The sequence below is a fragment of the Chenopodium album genome, chromosome 17, assembly GCF_948465745.1.
Source record: "Chenopodium album chromosome 17, dcCheAlbu1.1, whole genome shotgun sequence".
NCBI lineage: Eukaryota > Viridiplantae > Streptophyta > Magnoliopsida > Caryophyllales > Amaranthaceae > Chenopodium > Chenopodium album.
In genome coordinates this window covers 7,036,593-7,047,222 of record NC_137850.1, presented here as the reverse complement: position 1 = coordinate 7,047,222, position 10,630 = coordinate 7,036,593, and positions in this window count along the sequence as shown.

Below are 10,630 nucleotides of genomic sequence, written 5' to 3'. Positions count from 1 at the left end.
GAAGTAAATTTGTAGTTTTCATCTATTAAAGTAATTAGCAATTCGAATTTTAGGTGATTGAAAAAAACCTTCAAAGTTCTAGTTTCAGGGATAAGTTCAATCGATTGTTTGTATGCAAATGTTCATCCGAATTGCAGTAATAAGTTCAATCAAATTAGCCTTAATTTTGTCGAATTTACATTTATTTCAATTTTAATCAAAATTATTTTAGCCAAATTAATCTTACCTAAGATCAATTTAGAACCCTAATCAGATTAAAAAAAAAAAAAACAAAGAGAGAGGACTTAAAACAGTGAGATAAGCATAAAATAGTACTACTATATTCTCTGAATCACCCTGCCCCATGTCTTCTAGGCATTTTCAGCTATTGTTAATTACAAATGCTCTTAACGCTTGCCTTGCCATGATGCCTATTATTTGTTTTTGAGTGTGAACCATGGATATGTGTTAATTATTTGTTTCATGTGTTTTATTGCTACAGATACACCTATATGATGGTGTAAATATCAAATCTAGAAAGGTTTTTATTTTTTCTGCTGTCAAACTTGGTAGCTTGAGATATATGGCCAGGAAGAAAGATTTTACTAGACTCTTTCATTCATTAAAAGAATGTTGTGGAGAAAGTTCTTTTTGATGAGTTGTAGTGGTTAAGATTTAGATGGCTAAATCATTTTTCAAGGGTTGGGAATTTTAAGTTTATTTACCATTAGCTTTGGAGGATACTGAGGCAGCTAAATTTCAATTCTTCCGGTGTTTTACAAACTGAAAACTGAAATGAACAAAGTCATTCATATATGCTAATATAAAACCTTTTTCACTTTAGCCATCAATAATTTGAAGGAGAAACATTCGTATAGTAATATTGTGAGCAGCTTGCTCTGCAATCTAATTTGAATTGATACCAAAGTAGGCAACCCAACCTCTGTATTGCACATCGTTGATAACCAATGTGGGAAATAGTTTGAGTAGAATGACTTACTAAGGGACTTCAAGACATCCTCAGCACATGTTTTAGTGTATTTCTTCTCCTTCATGGAACATCGAATATGGAAATCAGTAACATAATCCCACCAAACCCATGACTTGTTCTTAGATTTCGCAATAGAGTAATTACAAAGCTGCCTCAAATTCTCAAACACAACATCCTTTCCCTCATATCCTTCCTCAAAATCCTGCTCAAGGTCAGTAGCACATTACCTTCCGCGGTTTATACATTTTATTAGGAACAGGACATGTAAATAACATTTTATTGCAGGTGAATCAACATGGCTCAATTGATTTAGACAAAAGCAGGTTAAGAAACCGGTAGTTTGCATAATTTGCAAAAAGAGTAGACAAGTAGACAATTAATTGAAACCTAAAATAGTCATAAGCTATATGTTTTATTGATGCAGCTAAACTAATATGCATGTTCGAATAATCAAGAGTCAAGACTACTGCAGTCTGGCTTCCAAAGAATAATCAAGCCTCATAAAATCTTGTTTATTCGAATTCAGATATTGTTTTGATATACGAATATAGGTATTGTTATATTTGATATCTTTTATTTGAATTGTGCATAGAGGATTTATAGTGCCGGAAGAACGTAGAAATTATGTATTAGGGAGAGCTTCAATCCCATGGAGAGTTTTCAAGGCCAAATTAAGAAAGGATTGGATGTACGACACCAAGAGAGTAAATCCAAATGTGATTATAAAAAAGCCACCTTCGATATATCCATTTATAACACAAGATGATTGGACCAAATTCATTGAAACATATACTGATGATGCATTTAAGGTAATCTTTGAATTATGCCAATAACTAGTCATAGTTATGAAAAAACCTTTGAAAATTGTGTACTAATTTGTTTGTACATTATTATATTGAAAGGAACTAAGTGACAAGAATCGAGAGAGGGCAAAAATGAATACTTCAAGATATCGAAGAGGTCGAAAAGGGTACTTGTATTATGAACAAGAGATTATAAGTTTAGTAATGATTGTTTTCTGTTTTTGTTGATTTTGTTTAAGGAATAATAGTAAATATTCAATTAACGGATGACTTTTAGTTGTTAAAGGGCACTTTGTTATCTGTATTGTCAGGCTGCTGAACAACTTCAGAAAGGTGTTTGCTGAGGTGGTGGTGGCTGAGATGGTGCTTGCTGAGGTGGTGGTGGCTGAGATGGTGCTTGGGCTACTTGGCTGGAACTGTGTACTAATATCTGCTTGCTAAATCAACATAAATAAGAAAGGTGTTTTGATATTTAACTCACGTATTTGTTTGTATAGAATAAATTTTGTATGAATGATTCAATTTAATTGTGGTTGGATGATTAAATTATATATATGATGTATATAATGATGGCTTTCGTTGTATCTGGAAATATTTTGGTTAATTTTATTATACTGCAAGTTATATTGCACTTATACAGGATCATGAATTTATTTTACATAAGAAATGTGGAATTTTCTTACAGATAAATGTACAAGATAAAATACAAGAATACAACAAATACAAGTCTAAAATGAAATACAAAAATAATAAAGATTATCAAAATACAAGAATAATACAAGATAAAATACGTACATGGTAATTGGAATTATCAAATATATATGGTCGGATTTTTTTTTTAAAAAAAAATTAGAGAACTGTTATCTAACTTAACCGTTCTCTATTGTAACATAATATAGAACGGTTAAGTGGCCTAAACCGTTCTTTATTCCTTCCTTGATGTACGATTTTAAGAAGGGAAAAGAGAACGGTTGTGACTAACAACCGTTCTCTATTTGTTAATATATAAAACGCCTAAATGACCCGTTCTCTATACTTTATACATCGCCTAGCTAGCAGAAGAACGCCCCTAAGGCGATCTATAAAGCCTATTATAACAGTTCTCTAAGGCCTTTTTTGTAGTAGTGTATTATAACTCCACATGGTTGGTTAACTCATCTTCTAAGTCACGTCGCACATCTAGCCATTTGTTCTCGTCACCATACTCAAAGGTGGCAATTGCTCGAAAACCACAATTTCTGTCACCACACATTTATGTGTCCTTCAACACAAGGCAATATGAATTCCGGTAATTGGCTAGGCCATGGAAATAATGAATATCTACTTGACTTTGTTGATTTCTTTTGCCCTACATATAACATATGTATTAAGTTAGGGTTTTTGATTTATTAACAGCACGTTCTATTATTATTAACAATAACAACAACAATACCTTTTGATTTATTTTGGGAGGTTGGTTTATGTTGAGTATGACTTTCTTTTGTGCCCTTTTTCTTCTCCTGTTCTATAAGTTATAATTATTATTAACATGACTACAAAATGCACTACATTATTAATAAAAAATATACAATTAAAAAATGTAACTTTTGATTTTGGGAAATTCTCAACGGTACTCTTTAAGTTTTTTTTTTCCTCAATTGTAAACACTAAAATATCAAATTATCTTTGGTAATCTTTAAGTGGTAAAACTAATTCAATGGTAACATTAGTTATGCATTTTAAGAAAATCTTAACCATGGTTAAAGTTTTAAAAGGGAGGGAAAAGAAAAATGCCTAAAATACCCCTAATTACCAAAAACCCACCACCCTTTCTTCCCTCCGCCATCCCTACACACCAACCCCAACTCCTCTTCTCTCGGCCGGTGCCGGCCGCGCCCAACCAGATCCCCTCCCCAGCGCCGGCTCCAGGCTAAACCCCCTCCCCCTTGTCACCGTGACCCCTAAATCACCCAATCCCCACCCCATAGTCATTTCCTTTCTCTTTTTCGGCGTCGCTAACACCACTAACACCAACACCATCTCATAAACCACAATCCGCCCAAAATCTCAAACCTCCTTCCACCAATTTTTGAACCTTACGTCATTAATCGTCTCCCGCAAACTCCTCTCGCAAACTCCGATCTCGTTGTCAAACCTCTCAGCAGTTAAAAAAATCTTTTTTAGGGGTTCGATAAGGTGTTTAAGCTTAACAGAGTTGGAATCTGAATTTATGTTCCAGATTCGAAGGTAATCGGAGGAAGTAGCGAGATTATCGGGTTTGGAGCAATCTTTGTCGGGTATGAAGATGACTTTGGTGGGTAATTAAGGTTGGTCAAAGGAGAGAAAAAGGCCAGCTGTGATTTCACTAGTGGAATCGTCGAGTTAAACGATTTTGACACGGTTTGGGGTTGTTGATTTCGGGTAAGGGGTTTCATGGGGAGGGGGTGGTCGGAAAGGGGAGGACTAGGAGAGGCTGGTCGGAATATGGAGTGGAAAGGGAAGGTGGCCAGGGGAAGGGTGACCGAAATGAGAGGGGAAGGAGGATGCCATATTTAATGGAGGAAGGGGAAAAAAAGTAGAGAAATAAAATAAAAATAAACTTACAAAAATAAAACTAAACCTAGTTAAATATCTAAATCAAAATATATCATTAATACTATTGCTAATATATACTAAAAATACATGAGTACCATAGATAATTAAAATTTTTGCTGTTTACCATTGAGAAAAATAAAAACCTGAAGAGAACCATCGAGAATTTCCCTTTGATTTTTTATAGCATTTTGTTTAGATTCTCTATTCAAATTCTTTTTATTTTTCTTAGATCCTGCTATGGGTGAAATTTGGTTATCGATTTAGTTTTTTACCCAAACCAAATAAAACCAAACTACAAAAATTTTCGGTTTTTGGATTTTGCAAACCATACCGCACCACTTTAGCTTTAAAACCGAACCAAACCAAACCACCTAAATTTCGGTTTTCTTAAAAAAAAAACAAAACCGCACCGAATTTTCCTATCAAACATTATTGTAGGGAATATTTCAAGCATCCCACACTTGAGTCCCACTGTAATCATACACTTAAGCATGGTGGTGTCCAAAGGGAAGGAAGCTAGAGCAAAAGAGTCGCCAAAGTTTTAGGAACTTGTAAACCGGTCACAGGGTGAAGGTTACACCCCTTCACGATCCAAGAGATCGCTAACTCTATAGTGTCCGGAACCATGACTAGATATTTGGGGATGAAGGTAAAAATCCAACCTAAAAGAGATAGAACCTGCCCTAAATAGGCCTCTAATTTATTCTTTTCATATTCATGTGCGCTTTTTGATCAACATGCAATCAATATATTAATCCTAAACCTATTTAATCTATGTTGGTTGATATTAATGCACAAATAAATCTATTATAGGCGTTCACTTGAATTAAAGTCACATTAGCCTAAATAAAATCATTAATTATCTTATTAAGCGTGATTTCAAGTACAAATTCCCTTCAAACCTGCAAGAGAGGGCGTGATCAAGCAATAACAATAATATCAAGCAACATAATAACAATATTGATATAAAAATCATCATCGTCATAATAATCTCATAATAATATTAGCAAGATCCTAGGCATGATACTAAAAAGATTAATAACAAATCCTAGCATGTCACTAAACAACAAATATCAAATCTTTAGCCCTAACATGATAGAAGAAATAGGAAGCAACCTAAGCATGATAATAGAAATCAATAAAGACATCCTAACATGATACTAGGAATTAATATAATCTAAACATGCTTTTTAAAAAAATAGAGCAATGAAATTACTCACTTTGAAGCATTGTACCTCTTTCTATCAAAACAATACACACGTTAGTAACTTCAATAAAATATCAAATCAAGCAATAAATTTAAATAATTGAAATAGGGATTTGGGACCAAACCCTCAGAAATTATCAACCTTTCACATCTAGGGCGTAGGCAACTTCAAGCTTGTCTATGTGTATTCGAATCTCGTGAATGAGAAATGGTGTATTTTGTAAAAAGGTGTAAAAAGGCTTAGAGAGAGAAAGAAAGAATAAGCTTCTAGCTTAGAGAGAGAAAGAGAAGATGATTGTTTGTCATTGTTGTTTATTGAAAACGGGGAATATCGACCCTTTTTATAGAGGAAAATGACCGTAAACGATAGAAAAGAATCAGAATTTTAATCGGAGTAAAATAAGTTATGTCGCGAAACGACAGAGCCTGTCGCACAGCGACAGGTTTTGTCGCAGCGCGACAACGCTATATGATAATCTTTTGTACGAAGTCCGTTTTCCAATATAATTTTGTTAATTAGAGTCCGTACTTATCTTTATTTAAAATCAGATTTAATCTTTTTAAAACACTTGTTTTATTTTAAATAAAATCCTTTATATCTTCAAAGTCAATAGTAATCATAATTATTAATCCTAATCCCTTTAGAACTCAAAATAACCTTCTAGCTTAGATAATTCTAGAAGAATAAGATAAATCCTAATGACTTTAAGAATACAATTATAATTAATGGACCCTCCACATGATCATCGAGCCGCCCATAAATCTCATTTAGGCCCAGTTTAGTATTTTGGCCATAACTCCCTCGTTATAACTCCGAATTTGGCATATAATATATCATTGGAAAGCTCTTTTTAAGACCCACCCAACTATATAATTATTGGATCCATATCTTGGACCAAACTAAACTGGATTGGGCGTTTTTCATAAATAGAATACCAAAAGAATGATTTTCGAAAACATAAAGAAATACTTTTATTAAAAATAGAGAAATCACGAGACTCTTTCATATTTCACCTCGTTCGATATCCAATGACGTGAAAGGTACTCATCACTGGGTTTGGTTTTTGGGGAGACACAATTAGGTGCCTACAACTATAAACATAAAATATTACAAAAAAAAAAAAAAAAAGCCCGAAGCAAACAAAACCAAACCAAACCAAACCAATCCATAAAAACATAATAAAACAAGTTTTAACATCAAAGTTACAAGTCCTTGGCTTTAAATTGGCCAGAAAATTCAACACTTCACCAAAAAAAAAAAAAAAGTTTTATAGCATTATAGTCACACAGAGCAATCCAGCAATAGCATCGAGCATGCACTACACGCAATTGGAAGCAGCCGCAAATGTATAGAACAACTGCAAATAGGCAAAATTCCAATTGAAATAAGCGAAGAAGATTAATAACATACATTTGGACGGTGGGCGGTGGTCGGTGGACAGTTGCCGGTAGAGTGAGGAATTGAAGTGAGTGGAGTATGAGAGATAGATAGATTGAGAGATAGATAGATAGATAGATAGATAGATAGATAGATAGATAGATAGATAGATAGATAGATAGATAGATAGATAGATAGATAGATAGATAGATAGAGAGAGAGAGAGGGAGGGAAAGAGAGAGGGGGGGCTGAGAGGAAGAAGTTAGATTAGGGTTTTTTTCCACTTTATATGCTTAGGCTAAAACTAGAGTTAGGCTAGGGTTTTTTTCCTGGTTTGGACCAAAAATTCGGTTCGGTTTCGGTTTCGGTTTTTCAATTCCTCAAACTGAGACTGAACCGAAAACTGATTTTTTTTTTTTTTTTTAAAAACCACACCAAATAAAAACCGAACCACATTTCCAATTCAGTTCGATTCAGTTTTTAACCGAATGAGTTTCACCCTTAAATCCTGCACATAAGTATATATATTTGAACTAAAGAAAAATATGTTTGATATAAAAATTATAGTTGTTAAGTGCACCTTTATTAGCATTCTTCTCAGAATGCTCCTAACCAGATTTATCCCTCTTTGTTAAATTATTTTTTGGACGACCTTTGTGGGGCTGATGTATTGGCTAGTGGCTACTTCAAATCTATAGACTTGAAAGATAATATATTATACATGGCATTCGTGAAAAAGTATTGTTGGTCAGGAGGGTATTGTTTCATAATTGCTACTATTTCGTCTATTCGCTTTAAAGATGTTTGTCTAATACCCTCTTTCTCTTGAAAGTTTCGTGCCTCCATGTCCATATAGTCTTCTAGATTATATAGACAACTAATAAATCAATTAGAGTATACGTATTCATTAATTCGCATATTGCATGGGCACACGGTAAGCCATAATTGTTCCTCATTTCACATCCACACCTCAGCATTTGTACCTATTTTCTTACATCTTTCATGGATACTTTTTGTACGAGAATTTTCTACTTCAGCTATGATTTCATTAAGGGCATCTCTACTAAATCATGAAATTTAGGAAATATCATGAAAAGCTCTAGTAGTCGTTCCTAACCAGTTTTTCAATTGAAAGGGGGCGCTCTCCACCCTACAAAAATATATTATAACAATTATATTGTTAAATATAAATATGCAGTATTATATAACCAGAAAATATAATTGTTTCTTAAAATTTACCTATTTGTCGTACGAGCTCCAAAATGAAGAATTTTTTGGTCCAAGCAGATATGAATATCAGTTTATAAGGATCCAACCATATTATGTGGACATAATCAACTGGTGTCGATAAATCAGGACTCCATGCATATACCATTTCAGCGATTTCCACATTGTATTCTCCCTCTATTAAAGAATCGACTATTTTTTCACCTAATTAAAAAGGCTTTGCATATATTTTATTACCCATTACATCTGTTACATATTTCTCCACGTTGTTAGCAAAATGCCTCTTATTGAGTAATGCGCAGAAGATGGAAAAATATGTTCAACAACATTCATAAGGGTCCACTCTCTATATGTGATTATTACTCCTACTTTATTCTAAGAGCCAAATAATTCCTTTACTTTTTGCATCTCCAATAAGAAAATTGTAGATTTTTTATTTCTCTTATGAAACCAAATGCACCATGAAAATTTTGTCCCATTGAAGATACTCCAATCACCTCTAATAAGGGCACATCATACATGTTCATCTGATACGTTACATCTATTAGAATTACATAAGGGAACAATTGAAGTAGATCAATAGCTTTGGGATGCGCAATTAAAACAACATGTAGACACCTGATTGTGTCTCCCCAGAAACCAAACCCAGTGATAAGTGCCTTTCATGTCATTGATATCGAACAAGGTGAAATGTTGAAGAGTATCGTGAATTCTTCTGTTTTCTAAAATGTTTTAATAAAAATAATTCATTTTTGTTTTCGAAAATCATTCATTTCGTATCCTATTTATGAAAAACGTCCAATTCAGTTAATTTTGGTCCATAATCTGGGTCTAAAAATTGTGTAGTTGGATGTATCTTGAAAAAAAACTTTTCAATGATATATTACAAGCCCAATTCTGAGTTATAACGAGGAAGTTATGGCCAAAATACAAAATTGGGCCTAAATCGAGCTTTATATGCGGATCCAATAATCATGTGGAGGGTCCATTAATATTAATTATATTCCTAAACCTATTAGTATTAATTAGAAACTTCTATAAGTTTCTAAAAGTTCTTAATTATCTTTTTTCAGAATATAAGATTAAAGAGTATGAAATTGAATAAAAATTCTCCTTTTGAAAGTCCTAATTCTATTCGAATTGAAAGACGGCCAGATATTATTTTTCGTGCCTCATAATTTTAATCCAAATATTAAATGGTTGGATAGCTCTTGAAAGTATCTTTCCAATGATATATAATAATATTAATTCCGAGCTATAACGAAAAAGATATGAAAGAAATACGAAACTTTATCCAAAACTGATACCCTTTCACTATTTCGGCCATATCTTTCATTCTACAAAAGATTTTAATCTTATTCTAATTGGGTTGGAAAGTAGACTTTAAGAGCTTTCCAACTACATATTAGTTTCATTATTTTGAATTCTAGATCAAAAGTTATGATAAAAACAAAATCCGAAAAAAATTGTCTTATTGCACCGCAATGATTTTATCTCACCGCGATAGAGCCATCGCTACGCGATAAAAGGAATTTTAATCCGATTTGAATTCTGACCCTTTTCTAATCATTTTCGGTCGTTTTTCCCTATAATTAGGGACGATTTTCTCCGTTTTCAATTCATCAACAATCACCTAGAATCATCATCTTTCTTCTCTCTCTAAGCAAAAGCTTATTCTCTCTCTCTATTCTTTTTCTAAGCCTAGCCTTTTCAGAAACACCATACGTCCATCACGAGACTCGAATACACATAACAAAGCTTGAAGTTGCCTTAGACCTTGATGTGAAAGGTTGATAGTTCTGAGGGTTTGGTCCCAAATCTAATTTCAATTATTATTCTTATTGTTTGATTTAATATTTTAATTGAAGTTACTAACGTGTGTATTGTTTTGATAGAAAGAGGCACGAGGTTTCAAAGTGATTAATTCAATTTCTCTATTTCTTTGGAAATCATATTTAGATTAGTTTATTGATTCCTAGTATCATGTTTAGGATATTGCTAATAATATTATACTTTGATGAGAATATTATTATGATGATGATGATTTATGGAGTTAATATTATCAATATTATTATGTTGCTTGATATTATTATTATTATTGCTTGATCACGCTCTCTCTTGTAGGTTTAAAGGGAATTGGTACTTGAAATCACGCTTAATAAGATAATTAATAATTTGAATTAGGCTAATATGATTTTAATTCAAGTGATTGCCAATAATAGTTTTGTTTGTGCATTAATAATCAACCAACATAGATTGAACAGTTTTAGGATTAATATATTAATTGTATGTTGATCGAAAAGCGCACATGAATATGAGAAGAACAATGTAGAGGTCTATTCAGGGAAGGATCAATCTCTTTTAGGTTGGATTTGTACCTTTATTTCTGAATATCCAGTCATGGTTCAGGACCACTATGGAGTTAGCGATCTCTGCGATCGTGAAACGGGTGTAACCTTCACCTCGTGAAC